The sequence below is a fragment of the Cygnus olor genome, chromosome 19 (genome assembly GCF_009769625.2).
Source record: "Cygnus olor isolate bCygOlo1 chromosome 19, bCygOlo1.pri.v2, whole genome shotgun sequence".
Classification (NCBI taxonomy): Eukaryota; Metazoa; Chordata; class Aves; order Anseriformes; family Anatidae; genus Cygnus; species Cygnus olor.
In genome coordinates this window covers 1,801,540-1,821,098 of record NC_049187.1, presented here as the reverse complement: position 1 = coordinate 1,821,098, position 19,559 = coordinate 1,801,540, and the positions used below count along the sequence as shown (strand labels likewise).

At 51.0% G+C, this 19,559-nt stretch overlaps 1 long non-coding RNA gene across 2 annotated transcripts; it reads left to right on the top strand.

Moving 5' to 3' along the window:
- Positions 1–56: 56 nt before the first annotated feature.
- LOC121057622 lies at positions 57–11,977 on the top strand. 2 transcript variants are annotated; one of them, XR_005813862.1, is made up of 4 exons: positions 57–173; positions 497–731; positions 4,465–4,575; positions 9,715–11,977. It is a non-coding gene; the product is annotated as an uncharacterized LOC121057622 (long non-coding RNA). The 2 variants fall into 2 exon arrangements; XR_005813861.1 differs by lacking the exon at positions 9,715–11,977 and adding an exon at positions 9,239–9,696.
- Positions 11,978–19,559: the final 7,582 nt, after the last annotated feature.

Here is a 19,559-nt window from a genome sequence, read left to right as displayed (position 1 = left end):
GAGGGAGGGCCCGGGCGCTGCCCGCCGCCCAGGAAGCGCCGCTATATTTGGCCGCCGGCTCCCTCCTCCGCCCCCGCCTCCTCCTAGCGGCTGGCAGCGGACGCCTCGGGCTGGGCAGCCCCCCGGGAAGGGTCTCTGAGCCGAGCCCCCGCCGGCTTCTGCTCGGACCTGAGGTGAATTTGCTCCCGGCAGGGAACGGCTCCGTCGCCTGCAGCCGGCTCGACCTCGAGCCGCCGCCCTGCTCTGAGGGGAGCGGAGCCGCCCTGGCCGCAGGTGGACGCTGGCCAAAGCAGGAGGTTTTATGAGGGGTTTGGTTTCCACAGACCGCCCTCGCACCCCGAGCCGGGGCCGTGAGGGGACCGCGAGTTGGGTCCCCCACGGGCTCAGGGGCTGATTAGATGGGGACCGCGGGTCAGGCCTGGCCACGGGAGTCCTGCCGTCAGGCTTCACCTCAGAAGGGTCGATGCAAACATGCATTCTTCTCTGTTAATTTCAGCCTCGTGGGGAACGTTTGCCACCAGCCCAGAACAGCACCCGTGGGGGCACAAGAGGTGACCAGAGGCAGCAGAGCCACGAGGGGCCTCGGCGGAGTCCTCCTCGTCCCCGCTGCCACCCGCCACAGCAAACGCCTTCCTCGGGGTCATCGGCTGCTAGAGAACAAACCCAGGGCAAGGGGCTTCCCTTCTGACCTGCTGCTCCCTCAGCAAAGCCCCGACACATTGTCAATTCACGTATGTATGTCTTGAGCCCAAGGAGGGTCTGGAAAAGTGCTTTTCCTGCAGAGAGTAGATAAAAATCTGCTTTCAGGGCACCTGAGTCAGTGGGGACGGTTCATTTTTAATTATTATTCACAGTATATGCAGAAAAAGCACTTGGGCTGTCCCAGTGACTCTGCAAGCCTTCCTTGTATGGAAAAGACTGAAAGTTTGGGGGAAAAAAAAAAAAAACTTCAGCCCTCTCTCTCTCCATAGACTCCAAAGTAAAATCTGCAAGAAAACAGACTTAATTTGTTCAAGTCTTCATGCAACTATTTGGTTCTATTAACCTACCACTTGAAAAACAAAGCAATTCATACAGAGAGCAGAAAACCCAGCTCCTCTGGCGTGTACAGACACAAGGACCTGTACAGACAATATGTGAATAACAAATCTGCAGAAATGTATCTTTGCTTAGATACCAGCGGTGAGCAGAAAAAGTTCCCTGGGTGCAGAATGAAGACATCACCATGCTTTTTAGCTTAGACCAGCTGACTGAAGGAGAGGTACTAAGTGACATCAGCCTCTCCGTCAGTGCTACCAAAAGCGCTGGTTGCCGTGTCCTGTTCGCTCAGTAGAGCTGCCCTTGCAGACAAGGGTCACACTCCTCCTGGGGGGTTTGCAGCCCAAGCAGGATGCACAGGGCACAGCTGTTACCCAGCATTGAACTGAATGATGAGACAGCTTTAAACATTGCAGTCTCAATCCAATGTGCTAATACTGGAGAACAGGTTTTAGGGCAGGTACGCCTCAGTCCTTTGTGTTGGAATTAAGTGTGGTAGAGCTGCTCATCTAATTTGATGACCAGCCTTGCTTCACACCACTGAAAACAGAGACACAGATCTAGAGGTGCACATGCTGTCACAGCAAGGGAGAAAAGAGAAATACATGGGAATACTTTATAAATAAACTCAGCCTAAGCCTTTGAACTGTGCTTTCCCCCCCTTTTCTTTTTCAGAAATATAGGAAAAATGTTCTTTATTTCATAATATTTTTATATGTTTAAATATTTTGCCAGCTTTCGCAAAGGCTTTTTTTTTTTTAATGCAAACAATAAATCATCAGATTTTCTACCCTACCCCTGACATAATCCCCATCAAGTCTACCTGGAAATACCCCAAAGTTGCTATTGGTGACATTGTTCAGGTACAAAACAGAACCCAGCATCGATACATTGAATTTCTTCCCGCAGAAGAGGACTCCCATTAAATTTCTGCTCCTAACAATCGCAAGCCCCAGTCCCCTTCTTTCTTGTGTAGTCATGCCACCAAAGTGTTTCTACAACAGAAAGTAAGACAGAATACACCTGTTTTGTAGGGAGCACCTTATAAAAACAAAACTGTAGAGAATGTGAGCCATACAATCAGTTGCAGTGAGGGAAGCAGTGTTCAGTAGTGTCAATTCCCCAAATTAAAAAGCAGGGATGTCTCCACCTTCACCCCATTTTCAGACCACTGTCTCCCACATCTGTGCCTCCTGGAGCTCTTTGAAACTCTCCTTCTTCCATCTCTCTGAAGGTCCAGTCCAACACAGGGCTCACTTCAAAGGCACATTGGTGTCTCAGGGCTTGGGCAGATGGATTTTAGAGATCTCCAATGATGGAGATGCCACCACCACTCCTGTCCCTGTCTCAGAAATATACCATTTTCACAGGGAAGGATTTTTTTTTCCATGTCTCTAATTGTAATTTCCCTTGTCGCAATTCACGCCCCCTGCCTCTCAGCCTGTGCACCCCTGAGAAGGGCCCAGCCCCATCACTCCGTAGCCCACCCAAGCACTGGCCCATCTCTGCAGTTTCTCTCTTGCTCTCTGCTCCCTTCCTCACCCACATTTGAGTTTTCCTCCCTGCCTTTGAGTTTCTCCCAGTATTTGGGGGTCTGCGTACCCCAGTGTGACAAAGATGAGGATGCAGCCAGTGTGCCAAACGCCTTCGGCTCATTAAGGCTGGCGAAATGCCTTTGCTTCGTGCTAGGAAAAAAGTCAGGCGAGCCAGGCAGACGGCTCCCCATCGCTTCTCCATGGCAACAGGCCTTCCAGACGCACACACGTAGGCAAGCAGGCCGATGAGGCAGGGAGCATCACGGTCCCTCTGCCCAGACCCCAAACATCTACTTGTGGGGCTCCCTGCTGAGCTCACTTCACCCTAAGGGAGCACACCCCAAAACAGCTTCAAAAATAATTGTAGCTGGCCAGAGAAATGCTCGCCTCTTTGTACCAGCAAAGGTGACATACCCCAAGACAGACAAAATTCATCCCGGCCACTGATGATTTTTATCTATATAAATGCGTCACACTTCAAAAAATCTGGTATTACAGAATCCTTTCAAACAAAACAACAACAAAACCACACACTTGTCTAGTAGGAAACCCTGATGTCCTGGACCTTGTTAGGTCTAAGCCTTAGATCAAGCTGAGATGAGGTGGTCTGAGATGGTCTGATGACTCTCAGACTTGGAAGGATACAATCTTTTCATGTTTAGAAAAGTCATTTTTGTCTGAACAAACAAAAGAATGTGTACTCTGTCAAGTTAAATTCAAAAAGAGAATTAAGGTGAGCAAAAAATAATAATTAAAAAAAAAAAAAAGTTATAAGAACAACCTGCAAAAGGCAAAGGCAAGTAACAATAACTACTCTTCAAACTCACAAAGCACAAGAAGCTTGCTGGAGAGTCAGAAGTTGGCCATGGTGCAACAGGAGCACTCGCAGAAGATAAGGTCAGAACAAAAGAACAAAGTGAATGTTTTGCAGCTGTAGTCAGTGAGGACAAGCTCAGAGAAACTTCTGTACCCGAAATCTTTATAAGGACGTGGTGCAGGATTTAGCTCACATTCAAGTTGTCGGCAGAAGTTGAGGAGTAAATAGCCAAACCAAAGAGTGCAAAATTCACAAGGCTGAGGTCGCATTCACCTAAGTGCTCAGGATGAGGAACTCAGGGATGAAACAGTGTAATTACTTAATTGTAGCATGTAATCACTGTGCATAACAGCCTCCATGTCCGAGAGCTCTCAGGTGACAAATGGGAAGGGTTTGGGGTTATTACAGACCATGAAGTCTGAGGTTGCACTTGGACAAATTGATAGAAACTATAGTAAAGAATATGATTAGTGTGTACTTGGATACATCTGAAATTGGAGGGGGAGAAAAAAGAAAAAAAAAAAGGTGGTTTTCCTTGAATACAGGAATGCCTCATAAAGCTATTACAGTTCCTTAAAGGAGTCAATGATCATGAGATATAGTCTGCCTGGATTCCCGAAAGGTCTGTCACAGGAATTTTTTACAGAAACACAGCTATCATGGGATTAACAGAAAGGGCTTAAAATGGATAAATAACTGGTTAAAGGATTTCTCAGAAAATAGCTATCAATAGTCAGGCTCCTGAATAGATGGAGGTCTTGAATGGAGCCCCACAAGACCTGTGTTGGGGTCTGCACTCTTCAGTGTATTTGTAAATAATCTTGAAAAGGAGTTGAAAAAAAGGAATGACAAAACTTGCTGATGATGCTAAGATATTCAGGGTCATAAATACATGAGATACTGAAGAATATACAAAGACCTCATGATAGTGAAAAACTAGGTAATAAAATGGCTCAGGACATCCAGTGCAGATAATTACAGAGATATGCACAGAGGAGAAAAACAATCCGAACTTCAGAGCACTGCACTGGGCTCTGAAGCCTTACTGTGAGAAACGGCCTCTTTTTCTCCCAGGTTCATCTGATTACCGTCCCCACCCAAGCTGCACTTGTGCATCACAGTCTGTTTGCTGCTTTGGATGCAGTACAAACCCAGGAGGCTGACGGGAAGCGACTCAGCAGTATGGTAAGCATAAAAACAGGACAAAGCGTGATATTTAACGCTGTTCTCATGTGAGATGACTGTAATTTCTTTGGTCCTAAGTGAGACCATGAACATTGGTGGTCCCTGCAGGTAACACTGTTATTTAGTTAACAGAAAGGGCACAATAACATGGTAGCAGTGTCGTGGAGGTGTGGGACCCCCACCCCCAGGGACATTTCCCAGGGTTGCACAATGCCACAGTGCAAGCCTGAGGTGGGGGCGCCTCCCAAGCAGGGGAAGTGCTGAGATCAGAGAAGTGCAGAGAGGACTGGCTCAGGCAGGGACATTTTTAGCCCCCTGTTCCTGCTGTTTTACACAAAACTGTCCCAAGCATGGTGTTAATGGAGGGGCAAAGCGCTGTCCTGAAAAGAGACAAACTGTCCATAAACACAGTGTCCCAGTTCAGCTCTTCTGACAAGTCACAACAGTCCTGAGAGACACCAATAAATCCATGGTGGTGGGGGAGCCAGATGAGCTGTCCATGTTTATCTGTATAGCAGTGCATGAAAAGAGTTTGAGGACAATGCTTATTGTGTCCAACTGCAATGAGAAGCCCAAAGTCTCCCAGGTACCAAGAGGTCACTGAAATATCACCTAGCTAACTTCCCACTTGGCTAATTTAGTCACTTCAAGATGTTCCTGTTGAATTCATTGATTAGAAACCTCACTCTAATGAGGCACTATAAGAAAATAACTTTCCCAAAACTGGCATAATTAAAATTAGGCAATACATCACAAAAGCAGTATCAATAGCTAGCAAGTTGGAGTTACCCAAGAATTATGGGTTTGCTTTGTGCAGATTCACTTGGACAGAGCTGTTCCTAAATGGCAAAGCACTTGGCGTTAGAAAATAAGAGCTTGTTCAAATACAGTCCCAAAGATAGCTCTGATCTTTGGATGAGCATCTCCTCTGAACCAGCTCAGATACAGAACACTCAGACCCATCTTAAGGCCAACTTACTCCTGGCTATTTATAGTAAAAGACCTACCCAGTAATTATCAGGGCTGGATACAACCTCTCAGCCTTTCTTTCTGTTATGTGACATGTACCAGCCCTGATGCGCTAATGAGTGCAGTGTTGACAGGAGGGGAAGTCAGACCCTCTTAGACCTTGATCACTCACCCTGATTACATGTTACAGAGAGGAAACCCTCTCTTCCACCCTCCTAAGTCACTGCACTTGCCCAAACCTTCTCATTTTGACAGCATTATGAAGAAGCCAAATATTATTTTACATTATCTCCCTGCTCCTGCACGAGGCAGCAAGGTCTGTAGCAAGGCCAAGACAGGAGCCACCCTACTCCTAAGTGGAGATTTGGAAGGGAGAATACATGATTATCTTGGTGTGGAGGATGTGGACAAGTGGAACCTTCCCATCCCAAATTTGGAAAAAGCAACACTGAAAAAGGCCTTAGAGCTTTGCTTCCATAGTTTTTGCCATAGCTGGGGGTGGGGATTTGAGGGCTGGTGCACCCTTTTGGGGTGGGTGCAGTAGCTCACTAGCAGCATGTGGAGCCAGCACTCAGGGTAATGCTCAGCACCAGCATCATCTTCTCAGACGAGGGATTTCCTGGGCATGGACAACCAGGCTGCACCTCATTTGAAGCTCAGCTGCAGAGCCGCTTCGTCAGCCCCTGCCGGTCTTCCAGCCCGGATCAGAGTGACTCAGAGCAGGAGTTCTTCCAAGCCTGGCCTCCCACTGGGGTCTCCCATGTTAGCACTGAATTGACCTGCGTCTGTCTAGACAAACACAACCTGAGCAGATTTTGCTGTGGCTGCCATTCTGAGTGAGAGGAAGATGACGAGGCTGTGGGATTTAGTTTGCCTTCTTATTCGACAGCAGTGCAGGAGCCTTACCAGCTTTCTCTGAGCAGACATTAGAGGTGGGGAGGATGGCTTCAGCTTGGCAGTGCCATGGAACAGCTCCTCTGGCCAGGTGATGTCTTCCCAGGCTCCCACTGCACTGCAGCACCAGCGCTGGCACACCCTGGCCCTAGCGGGAGGCCTCACACTACTTAAAGAAAATTATGTTGCCCGCCTTTTCATTATCTTGCCCAGCAAATGTTCCCATGAAATATAGGCCTAATTATCTACCCACATTCAGATTACTCTAAGATGCAATTTCCTTCTACTCTGTGGAGTTTGCTTTCCTTCTGTGGAATTCATGATTGAAATACACTCAATTAGCTATTACTCTGCTGGCTGAAATCTTGAGCTGCCTCCATCCAGGTCTCACTGGCATTACAACAGCCAGGTGACAAAAGCTCACATGCGAACCACACAGAAGTCTCGTCACTCAGTCATACCTCTTATTTACTCAATTTTTATTGCAATAGACTGAGAAGCCCAGTCTGGACTAAGGGCTTGCAATGTGAAGCACTGAACAAACCTGCCTTAAAACATGGCCCAGGAATGCTAAAATAATATTATAAATACAAGCCATGCCTGGCGCCAGGTAGGCTGGAGCCGGGCAGACTCAGTCCCATGTGTAGCCTTGTTGATATACATGCAGACCCATTCATAAAATAATAGTAATAATAATAGTAATAATAATGATAATAATAATGCACTTCAGGCATTTAAGAGAGGACAAAACTACATCCAATCCCATCACATAAACCCTTCCGTCTTTTCTCAGTTCCCCCTGTCCTTTCCCAAACTCCACTTTGAACATAGTCAGAGTGCTTCCCATTGCTCCGTCCTACCCCCTGCCTCCCTGGCCATGCATTCCCACTCTCCATTCGTGCCAGCAGAAAACCCTTGTTCCTGTCTGCCAAGTTAGTTTTCTGGCTGTTTACTGAGCCCAAGAGCACGAGAACATGAAGGGTGAGCTGGGCTGGCAGCGGTGCTCAGAGGCAGCCTGACTGCGCAGCAGCTCCCAGGCCTGTGCGGGGGTCAGGCTGGGAGCACGCAGTAGGTCCCCGCCCTGCCCAACCCATCAGGAGCCCAAAGGAATATGAGAGCCCCATCGTGCCCCACTGCATCATTGTCTGTGAGTTTCTACAGTTAATGCTAATGCTACCACCAGAGGAATTCATGCCAGCATTGGCATTGAACAGTTTCAGGCAACCATGCAATCAATACAGGTAAGAGGAGCTGCCAAGGACCCAAAACAAAGGCTACAGTGGCAGCACAGGAGATTGTTACAGGCTGCATTAGTCGCTTGGTTGGGATCGTTTCAAAGGTGTGCTCCTACAGCTCTGCAAGGGAAGTCACTGCCCAGGAGACAAAGAATTTGGATGAGACCCCTTACTTCTGAACCAGGAGAGCTGCCAGCAAGACAGTGGGCATTTCAAGAGCAGCACAATAATAATTTCATCTTCTTTTCTTACAGTAATACAGCAGGTAGGGATAAATAAAAGAAACCCAACAGTCAGACAAGCATCAGCTATAGCATGAGGGAAGATCCGAGCAGGATGGTAACATCATTTCATTCCTGTTGGTTAAGTTAGTGCCTTCACATTGACATAAACCACTCCCTCAGAATAAACTGCGATAAATAAAACCAATCAACATAACAAAGGAAACAACAACGTGGATGTTTCATGCAGGGAAAATATTCCTTAATCTCTCTCCTATGCAGCCCCTCAAGTGTGGAAGCAAAGGCCCTCTGGAGGACTTTGGTCTTGCTGCCTCCTTGAGACATGACTCTCACCTACACTAGAGCAGCTTTGCTTAGACAAGTTGTGACACTTGTCCTGGATGGGAAACCCCCTCCCAAGGTGATGTGTTCCCTTGTTGTGCCACCCCTCCTGGTGAAAGGAAGCCAATTTTGCACCTACCAGAGACAGGCCTTGCTCCCAGGGGCCTCCAGCACCGGCAGGAGCCATTCAGCAGCCGTGGAGGTGCAGGACTTGGCCCAAACGACGGAGGTTCCTCAAGGTCGGGATTCCCGAAACAGCTCCAAGAACAGACCAGATGGTAATTGATTGCTCAATGATTCAGTGATTACTCAGTTTTTGCTCCATCCACATCTCAATACTTCACTGTTTGGCAAAATAACAGTCTGACTTTGTCCTGACTTTGGTGCAGCACAGCAGAAGAAACAGTGAAGACTGAGGTGGCTGCGTTATGTTTAAGATGGAAGAAGAAATGTTGCTGTTAAAGGAGAGCTTGTGTGCATGTACTCTGTAAACATCTAAATACTGAAGCTCTGCTCCGATCCCACCCTGCACCACGTCCAACCCTCGCTATATCTAAAGGTGCTGCATACAGACATGAAACCATTTCCAGCTGTTTTGCACATTTGCAATTACTGTTGGCAAAAGGATTCAGGCAGAGCTGGAAATGCAGCATCCATATTGTGCACAGCCCAGGGCACGGCAGAGCCCACCTTGCTCCGACACGGGCACTTCTGCCTGTCACGAGGCCGTGCAAGGGAGCAGCAGAGAACGTGGGGACTGATCCTGCACAGAGCGAGGCCAAAGAGCACAGAGAGAAGCAGGTAGAAATGTACGGGGAAGATGACTCAGAAAGCTCAGCTGGAGGATGATAAGGGATGCATTTAGCCTTTCCCTCTGGGTGGGCGGAAGGGAACTACTTGCGATGGTTATGGCAGAAGGAGTGAGAAACCAAAAGGGAGGTGAGGAAAAGAGGAGAGCTGGGCTTTGCTATGTTGTGCTATGGTGTGTGTTTTTGTTTGCAGTGCTTTCCATAGCTCTCTACTGGCCTAAACTGTGTACCTGCATCTTTACTGATGACAAGAAGTGGCTCTGGGCAGCACGGGGAGATTCACCCAGCAGCTGCACACACATCCAGGGCTGTCAGCAGCTCCTGACCACGGCAAGGATGTACCAAGACAGGAGCCATCTGCTTCAGCTGGGGCATCACACGAAGATGCAGGCAGCAAAGAGCCAGTAGGTTAGATCCTGTTAGCAAGGATAACAAATTCCACATTTGCAAATAAAATAGCCCAGGGCATGGGAAAGGAATGGATGCAGTGTGTGCGCGCAATAGGAGGGGGTTACGTGTTCTGCTCTCTCTGCCTGTGCCCCACTTCCAAGCTGCCTTGCAGGGAGGGAGAAGAGCAGCCCCAGTGGTTCACAGTGAAACCAGAGAGGGGCTGAGAGATTGGCCAGGGGCTTGTCATGGGCAGCAGCTGAATCTATCACCGTTCTGCAGGAAAGGAGCTGGATGCTACTGCAAAATTTCAGCTGAACTGGAGCCGACAGTGATGTGCCCGTGTGGAAGAGGTGAATGTTGCGGTATGAGAACTGGTACAGAAATGTGCCATCGTGTGCAGCCTGTGCAGGGCTGGTGTGGCACCGGGTGGAGGATCTGGCCTAGTTCTGGCAGTGGAGGGGACGTGGGTCAGTTGGAGACGGCGCAGAGGGAGCACAAGGAGGGATGAGATGGTGCAGAAGCACAGCCTATGAGCAAAGGCTGAAAGAGGGAACGACTCACCCCAGAGAAGTAAAGACTTGGGGAGAGCCACAGCAACATGCTCCAGTTAGATAAAAGGCAGGACAGGACAAGAAGCAATGGGATTAAACTGCCACAGGGAAATTCAGGTTAGACAAAAAGGAAAAGCGCTTAACACTATGGATGGTGAAGCAGCGGACCAGGCTGCCAGGGAGGGCAGAGACATCCCAGCACGGACAGGGCAGCTCAGGCACTGTGTTGGGTGCGATGGAGGGAGCAGAGCCTCTCCTGGGCTCCAGGCAGGCTGGATGTCTCAGCACGGCTGCTCCGTCCTGCTTTGCTAACTCCTGGGTGCTCTGGAGTCACGTAACTCTGCCATGGACTGGTACGGCTTGTCAGTACCCGTGAAACCAGCAGCTTCGCAAACTTCACAATGACGGTGAAAGTTATGAGGGAAATTGAAGGGGAAAACCCAACAGCTTCTGAGTGGAAAATCAGCAGTTTCAGAAGAACTTACAATAGGGCAAGAAAGCTGGTACTGCACAGTCGAGAAAATGTAACTTTGGCTGAAAGCCAATCCTCAAAGTTGGTAACCTGAAAACAGCCACTGGAGGCAAAATGACAATATATATGAAGAGGAAGAAAGTAATAGATACCAATCAATATGTAGTGATCACCAAAGTGAGTTATGAAGCAGAGATATTGGTAGGGGAAGGTAGACAGAGCAGAATCCATGGCTGGCAAAGCCATGAGCAGTAACAAGTTGTTCTCTGTTAGAAACAAGAGAAGCGTTAATGAGTTTGCAGGTCTGTGTCATAGACGTAGAGAAGCATAAGAAGATTTTGGCCAGGAACAGCCTCTGGGTGTCTCCAGTCTGATTTCCTGCTTAGGGCAGGTGTTGGCATGACACCGCCTCGCTCAGGGCTCACCCAGTCGAACTTTGAAACCCCCCGAGCCCGGAGGAGCCGTGGCATTTCTAGATGAAGAGGTGCATTGCCAGTGACAAGGCACACACTGCCTCTCTGCTGCCTTTAGTAAGGATGGGAACGTAAGGCACAAAGATGATGAACTACTCTCTGGTCTACCAACACCGGAGAGCATCGCAGATGACATCCGTGGGGTTTCTGAATCAGCAGACCCACACGGTTTGCACCTGAGGGCAGTGTGCTAAGCTGAGCTCGCTCCGTTCACTCACTTCTGAAAAGCCCAAAGCCTGGGGACGCGCCGAGTTTGGCAGGAACCAACGTGGTGCTCGGCGGGTGAAACGGGCGCCCTGGTTAACTATCGGTTGGTCCAGCATGACGTTCAGATTGAAAAATGGAGAGGACATGCAGGATTCAATTAATATCGAACTCAAGGATTAAAAATACACTCCGTGTGGTCTAATGGAAAATGTCTTGTCAAATGAGCCTCGTCTCATCCTTTGAGAAAATTGTGAGTTTGTAGATAAAGGTTACCATGTAGCCATTATTTGCTTAGCTTTTGGCAATGTGTTTGACTTAATATCATATGACATCCTAATTACAAATTTAGCTCTATACAATCTTGATAAAACCCTCATTAAATGGATGGAGAGCTGCAAACCCATCTCCAAACAAGGAGTCATCAGTGAACAGAGATGATGTAGAGGGATTCTGCAGGATTTGGTCCCAGCCTGACACTAATCAATGTTTTCATCATTGATTGAGAAATGAGCACAAAACACAGCTGATGAATTATACAGCTGCTGGAAGCAGAAGGACTGGCAGTGAATAATTACAACAGCGAAGTTGTATAGAGCAACTGGGATCATCTCTGTGCATGAACCCATTTTCACTTGGCAGTATTAAAATAGGCCAGCTTTCAAACGGCAACGAGGGAGATGTTTCATCCAAAAAAGCTATGATGCAAAAAAATCTAGACATCATTAGGGGAGGGAATTGCTTTTGCAGTACTCCAGCAACACGGCTCTGGCCCCAGGTACAGAAACCAGAGGTGGAGGATGAGAAAAGCAGGACTGTGCTGCCCGTGCTTTTCTGCAGCACAAGAGGTGGCCAGAGAGGGGACAGCTGAAGTCCCAAAGGGAACAACCGAAGTCCCCAAGAGGGGACAGACAAAACCCTTGAGCTGCAGGCAGCAGCCACATGGGCTCACTGCAAGCCGTGGGGCTGGGCTCGAGCCCACCGCCTTCCAGCAGCTCTTCCTTGCGCAGTGCAGGACCCAGCCGGGCTTGTCCCAGCAGCACGCCGCAGGCCACTTGTCCCCGTCCACTTGGTGCCCTCCCTAAGCGTGACACTAAAACCAAGGCACTCTCCCAAGGGAACAAAATTTGGCTGGCTGAGATTTTGCATCAGGCTTGGGTTACATTGTTGTTCCTCCCTCTCCTCCGCATTATTTTCTAATAACTAATGGTTTACACATTTATAACAGAGGGAAGCTGAGGCTGCTTTCTGGGGCAGATGAGGCGCTGGGGATGAGACACCCAGGGGTCACAGGAGGGTCTCTCCAAACAGCCAGGCTGCGAGTTGCCTGGCAAAGACACCACCAGCAGAGATGCATTCTTGGGGGACAGATTCTGGACCTGCAGCCCCAGAGGGACTTTTCCATTACCTGCTCCTAAATCAGCCCCTGCTACGGCAGTCCAAGGGCCCCGGTAACCCTCCTGGATGGGGTCGGGATCGCGGCCAAGGTCTGACCCAGGGGGGCCACAGCCCTTCACAGCTGCTGGGGAAACGCTCTGCTCTGCCTGTATTTTTAGCTCTGCCTGCCACATCGCTCAAGTTCACGGCATGACCTAGTTTGGCAACGCAGAGCACTCACACGGCGCCCACCCCACTGGGACCCGGCTCGGTAGCTTGTTGGGGAGAACATGGGTGGCCCCGAGAAGGGCTCCCCCGGGGCACGGCAGCCCCCGCACGGTGCTCTCCCTCCCTGCGCATCAGCGCACGCAGCCCAGGGCCAGATTTTGGGGAGGAGGGAGAGGGTCCCACAGGAGCCTGGGCTGCCTGCAGCAGGGACACGTGCAGGGTCCCCGGGTGGGAGCTGCTCTAGGGGGATTTGGCAGCCTTCTTGCTGGGGCTCCGCGTTTCCACCTTTACCCCTGCCTTCTGTGCAACATCAGCAGCTCCCAGAGCAGCACGGCCACAGCCCGGGCTCAGGGCCCCAAGATGAGTTGCCTTCAGCCCCCCAGCTCAGCTTCACAGCTGGCCAAACCCTGCAGCCAGCCCATCTGGTTCCCCGCAGCGCCCCGTCCAGCCCACCTGTGGCACTGGGGAGTGGAGCTGCTCCAGGCCCTGCCCGTGCCCACGCTCCGGCCTTCTCCAGAGCCCTGGCAGGCACCGTGCTGAGAGCTCGGTGGCCGGCTCGGCTCCCCAAATCCACACGATCCCAGTGCTCGAAGGCACTGGCAGCCACGCCAGCCAGGTGATGTTTTAAGTCATCCTTTACCTGCCAGCTCGAAGAACCCCACTCACCGTTCCTGTTTTGCTGCGAGGGAGAGGAGCTGAGGCGCTCTCCTGCCACCCATTTTGCACTGGGGACCGGCTGCAGAGCTGACACCAGCTCCATTTACTTTTGGCAGCTCTCAGGCACCTAGAAAAGCTTTCTGACCCACGGAGTGTACTGAAAGGTGCACTGCTCCTGGGAAAAAGAGCCCCAAAAAGGGGCACGCTTCCCTAACACTCCTGCAAGGCTCAGCTCTCCCCTCTGCTTTTGGGAACCAACATCTTCACCGCCCAGCACGTCCCGCAGCAGGAGTCTCAGCCAGCGGCTGCAGCTGCCCGGGCTGGGTGGCCCCGTGCCAGCGCCCTCAGCCACAGCCCGGGCACCGACCCGCGAGGCTGCGCCACCGCCTCCGTGATGGCTCTCACGCCTCATTACCCCCAAATCCCACAGGCGCACCGCTTCACCAGAGCTGCTCTAAAAGCTTTTCCGATCTTTGCTTTGTTAAAAGCTTTCTATTTCCAGCAAGGAAATAAGCAGAAGGGAGGGGTTTTACAGCCACCAGGAGACTTGGTGCCATGGCTAAGCCATGGGGCAGTGGTGTGGGGGATGCCTGAGTATCCCCCAGCTCTGCAGCATGATGAGCAGTCACCGTCCAGCCTCCTCCAACTAATTCAGTGCTTAATTTGGGCCAGCCCAATCACACCAGAGGAACAGACCCACACCAGGTGGGTCACCAGATGCCAGCTGCATGGAGGTGGGTGCACACGTGCCCAAGATAGAGTAAGAGTTTATTTAGGTTGCAAATACAGCCATGGGCACAGTCAGCACCCAGCTCACGCCAGCTGATACAAAAAGCACCCTGCTCTGCCTGCCCAGGCACAGCAGGATGCAGGGCACACCGGCACTGACACCAGGGGCAAGCAGAGCTTTTGGGGCCACCCACGACCACCCCCAGCAGTCCCCGTGGTGGCTTTGTGCTCATACACAGGGCACGGGCACTGCTCGGAGCTCGCCCCGTGCAACATGAGGACACGCAGGCAGGTCAGGGCTGCTCGAACCACGCGCCAGCCTTATTTGACATGCTCCTCTGGGGCCATGCATCACAGCTAGTGTGTTTTCTTCGAGGAAAAAAAATGTGTCATTTATGGTACATTTATAATTAATGCCCACTTTGTGTGCTTTTTGATCCCAAATTATACACCGCTCGAGTGCTCTAATGCAGAGCTGTGCTCATCCCTGAAAGGACAGCGTCAACCACTGGTGCTGCTACGCCTGCCCTCCCTGACAGACGCCACAGCTAAAGATGAGATTTCCAGAGCCACGTACTTCCAGGAGCATCGTTAGTGCTTGCAGCTCACGGGTGCTGACTCCTGCTCAGCGCTGTGCAGGGGAGCAGGGCTCAGCACGCGGTGCTTCTGTATCGAGGCCACATCGGACAAAGCCATCACTCCCCGCTGGTAACACTGTCTGCGTCGTGACAGAGAGTGTATTCCTGTCCTTCACCCCCCGATGGCGTGAGATTTAATTAAGAGCTGTCCCTGCTGGCTCCGGCCGTTGTGGAGGACGGTGACGGTGGCTCTGCCAATTACCTGTGAAAATGCCACACTTGCTCTGAGAAACGCTCAGGCCCCAGGTGCGTTCCCGGCACTTGAAACACTGCCCAGGGCTGCTCCTGCAGGGTGTAAAGTGTCTCCGGGAACAATCCTGATACAAAATTAAATAGATTTATAGTAATATAGTTACTTCTAAAACCAGGATACATACCAATAACACTTTTGGTTTTTACATATATATATATATATTATAGCAACAGGCAAATAATTTCATTGCAATTGCTAGTCCCACATTTTCCCCTAAATATCTTGACTTGAGTCAGGAAAGGGGGTGCGGCAGTGCTCCTTGCCCCAGGCTGAGGCGGGCAGGCTGTGCCAGCATTTCCCTGCTCTCAGGGAGCACCCCGGGTGCAGGAGGAAATGGTTCCTTGCATTGAGCTTCCGCAGCCGGCGCCTGCAGGCAGCTGCGCCCCATCCTCACTTCCCAAAGTGGCTCCCAGGCACAGGAAGGGGACATGGGCACAGCTGCTCTGAGGGCTCACAGCACTATTTATAACAAAGCACAAATAAAAGCCATGGGGAAAAACAGGGTCAGACCTTCCGTGATCCAAAGAGAGGCTGGGGACAAGGAGCACAGGCACAAACCCCACCAGACCCAGCAGGAGAGGAAGCAGCCATGGGTCAGGAAGGGACCGCTAATGGAAGTCTGTGCCCTGGTGCCATCAGAAGCCACATCATAATGTCACTTTTACCGAACATCTTAAAAACCCCAATGCCTCGTGCTCAGTCTCCTCCAGAAAGCCGCAGTCCCATTGTGAGACCTCGCACACGGCACCGTGCTTTGGCCAGGCACAGCACAGCGGGTGCTGGTCCAGCCTCGTGGAGCGCCTGCAGGAGAGGAAAATATTTGCTGTATTTCTCGTTTGCTGATTTTATTACTGGCTCTTACTCACAGCAACAGTAAATTAAACCCTGAGGCACAGCAGAGCCCCCGCATCCTGACAGCTTAAACACAGCACTCGGGCGGCATGCAAGGAAAATCACACATTGGAGGAGGTCAGGGGAGCACGAATAAATAAGATTAGATTAATTTTGGAATAACACGCAGAGAAAATGACGTCTGCCAGGGAAGGAGCATCGCAGGGCGCTGCTGCAGCCCCCATCCGCCCCCCAGTCCACAGAGCAAAGCACGACCAGCTCGTTCCAGGCTTACAGCTCGCACCCAGGGAGCCACAGCAGGAGCCACCACAAACAGCCACCCACGAGCCAGCGCGGCACAGCACGAGATCAGAGCTCTGCTCCTGCCTGGGCGATGCCTCCCAGCAAATTTGAAAAGGTGCTTCCAGCTGCCACGGGGCAACAGCGGCTCGCTCCTCTTCCCTAAACCCTGCTGGAGCTTTCTCCGATAGTCAAACAGCGTAACAGAGCAACCGAACGAGCTCTGTGCTTGCAGCAAGCCATGCAGTCGGTCAGCCCCAAGGGCACCACTGCCCAGCTCAAGGGCGCCCCGCTGCAGCATCCCCTCACCAGGCACAGGGGTGGCTGCGCCCCTGGCCCTTCCCCTGCAGGGACCGTGTCCAGAGTCAGCCCTGCGAACACGTCCCCAGAACACCTTCCCTTCTCCATGGCTTCCTGTCTTCAGTGTGCGCCTGGTTCACAAGTGACCGAGCCGGGACACATCTGTCCCCTTGGCGCAGCAGCCGGGGCACCGGCAGAGCCCCACGGCAGCACTGGCTGCAGCCGTGAACTGTCCTCACCCATTTGTCACCCTGGCAGCTTGCAAGGGCTCAGCCTGGGCCACCAAGCAGGCTTGGTGCTTGACCCACTGCTCATCCGTCACTGGGAGGTGTTTCTGGAAGTTCACTCAAGGGCCTAAACCCCAGCAATCAGCAACCACCAGCGTCCAAGCCAAAGGCTTTCCGGGGAACGTCTCGCACCACCCCTGGAGTTCACCCAGCAGCTGCAGCTCGCAGCCCCGACTCCTCAGGACCTTGCTCTGATCCTGCCCCTCCACGCTTGGTGCTGGGCTGAGGGAACAAGCTCTGTGTCCTCAGCACCCAAGGTGAAACCTTGGGTTCTTCTAAGCCACCCTTCTCCTGCTGCATTTCCAGCAAAACAGCAGTGGGACTGTAGGCATAGAGCCTGGTGTATTAAGGGCTCAGCACTAACTCCTTAGGACAAGGCTGGGGGTTGGAGTGGGCAGGGGCTGGTTAAGACAGCCAGATGAACCCTTGTGGAAATACACATGCAAGTACAGGAGCATTAGGATGCCCCTGGGTGTGACCCTCTTCTGCAGGGAAAAAAGATTTGTGGGTGTAAGAACGGGATGGGACAACAGAGGCACGAAGCTGAAACACTGCCAGAACCCTGCACTGCCCAACCAGGGAGCTGTGCAGACCACAGCCAGCAGGAAAGCAAGCCGAAAAAAAACCAAAACAATTCTGCTTTTAAAATTGTACAATAATTGCTTTACATTCCTCTGCACAGAAGGAAAGATTGTTTTAGTGTCCAGGACTCAGCTACAGAAAATGCAGCAAGGAAAAAAAGCTGTGATAAATTATTTAGAACAGATTTTCAGTCTCGCATCAAAGGTTTTTTTCTGTCTTCGTACATCTGAACTAAGTGCCATCTCCCCACGGAACAGGTCACAAAGCGAATCCAGTGGCCCTAATTAGCATACCCAGGAAGCCTGGTGCTTTTCTGTTTTCCACGACTCCTTCAGCCCATGCAAACGCGAGCCCATCGGCTCACACCCAGGCTCCAGGAGCAGGACCGGCTGCCAGGAAGTTTGGAGTTAGAATTCAAAACTTGGAAATTAATTGCATGTTCGAACAAAGGGAAACAGCTCTCCTGGTACAGCACAGTGCAATGCAAGAAGCGATGTGCTCAGGCTGGCAGAGCAGTCACCTGTCTGGAAAACAACATCCCGCCCCAGATCGGTCCTCTTGCCCCAGCTGCCAGGCAAGCAGAACCGATCGCTGCTACGGGGAGCGCAACGCAGGTGTCCAACAAAGTGCACCCTTCCCTTGTCAGGGGGTGGGAAGGCCCCACGCAGAGACCTAACCTCTGCTGAAGGCACTTTGGTTTTTAAAGGAGTCCTTTGAAGGCTGCAGACCAGGATGGGCTCAGTTGGGGCAACCAGAGGACCTCAGTCACCTCGAGGGTTAGTCTGTACTCCAGCCCTGGTCACTGTTCCCCAGGGAGAGGTTCCTCTGCTGTTACCACCCATAAAATACCAATGTTGGAGGGACTCTCGCATCTGTTTTGCATCCCCTCATCAGAAAAACAAAACTCAGTTGTGCTGCAACTGCTGCTGAGCAAGACGTGCTCCTCTTCCACTGCTCCGAGCAGCTCTGCGGTTATAAAGCACACGCCATCTTCTAAAAGAGCTCCAAGTGCTCTCATGGGCACTCACTCCCATTCTTCCCAAGGCTTGCCACGAGCCTTCCCTGTGATACATCCCACTAATCTCAACCAAAATTAAGTATCTCCAGCTCAACAGGCAACCTGGCTGCCGGCAGCGTTACCTCTACTTCAAAAACCATTTTAGAGTTTTATTTGAAATAATTAATTTCTTTCAATAGCAGGAAAGAAGCTCTGTCAACTGCAACATTTTCTGTAAAATTGCATTAACCAAAATGTGCATGAAAGACCCGGACGATCGTTGCAGGGAAGGTCTCTCTCACTTCCACTTCTGAGAGGTTCTGGAGGTGGAGCCAGGCTGCCTTTGGGTGGCTTCAACACAGGGGACATGTCCCTCTGCCCAAAATGCTGACCTGGGGATCCGACACTCGAAAATACCAGTTTGTGTTAGAGGAACAGCTTCCCTGGGCAAACACTGCACGCTCACGGCTGTGATGGAGGAGAACAGGAGGCAGAATGGCTGCACAGAGAACAGGTCACACTCACAGCACTTATAACCACGGCTGTCCTCGGTGGTGCCACCAAACTTTTCTGGCCCCAGGCTTGCACTGTCCAGCTCTGGTCATGCCTGGAGGCATCACCAGCTGCTGATGCACATCAGAGGGCCAGGACAGCTCAGCACAGGAGGCAGCTTTCAGGACTGTCTTTAGTGCTCTGGTTGGATGACAAATCCCCTCAAGGCACCTAGAGCTAGCACTGAGCCAAAGAGTTCACATAAAGCAAGAATTAGCTTAATTTATCCAGCCAAGTGGAGCTATCAGCAACGACAGATGTGGGACAAGAAGAGCAAGCACCAGGGGACATCTGAACATGGCCCAACTCACACTGATTGCTGCAGACCTCAGGGGGAGGGTGTGGGGAGAGCACTGGAGATTTCTTCCCAATACTTAATATAGCGAGTGATTCCCACTGGAGTTAGAAATATAAAAAAAACAACACACATTTCTTTACAAGTCAGACATGAGCAGAGGCAAGTTGGGTTCTTTAGGCTGTTGCTACATTCCCCGGGACTTCTGCATTCACTCACAAGTTGAGAGAACATCCCACACCGAGCACAGAATGGGGAAGTCTCAATGTTGGTGGCTACAGTTCCGTCAAGTTCAAGCAGGTTTCTGTGCTCAAAACCAGATGTCAATAAACAGCATAAATTTACCAGCATTGGGTCCCACAAAGAGAAACTTGGCAACAACCACGCAGACATTTCAA